The 204-nt window shown below is 71.6% G+C and overlaps 1 protein-coding gene across 1 annotated transcript in view; it reads left to right on the top strand.

Annotated features, from left to right (window-relative positions):
* Positions 1-204, top strand: part of RASIP1 (Ras interacting protein 1) — a 19262-nt gene that overhangs the window by 1638 nt on the left and 17420 nt on the right. The window lies entirely within an intron of this gene.

Genomic DNA, 204 nt, shown 5'->3' on the forward strand with positions numbered 1-204 from the left:
CGTGGGTGCAGAAAGGCCGGCGGGAGCCGGGCTCGTTGGAGGGGGACTGGGCGGTACCTGCAGGGCCTCGTCAGGTGGAGGGCGGAGCCGGACAGGCGTGAGAATTGGGTGGGCCCTGTAGGTTGAATGGGATCTCTGCAGGGGCGGGGTTCGGGACTTGGAAGGGGCGGGGCCTGGACGTGGCGGGGGGGTTGGGGGGGTGGG

This window comes from Tupaia chinensis, unplaced genomic scaffold (assembly GCF_000334495.1).
Source record: "Tupaia chinensis unplaced genomic scaffold, TupChi_1.0 Scaffold000673_1, whole genome shotgun sequence".
Lineage (NCBI taxonomy): Eukaryota > Metazoa > Chordata > Mammalia > Scandentia > Tupaiidae > Tupaia > Tupaia belangeri.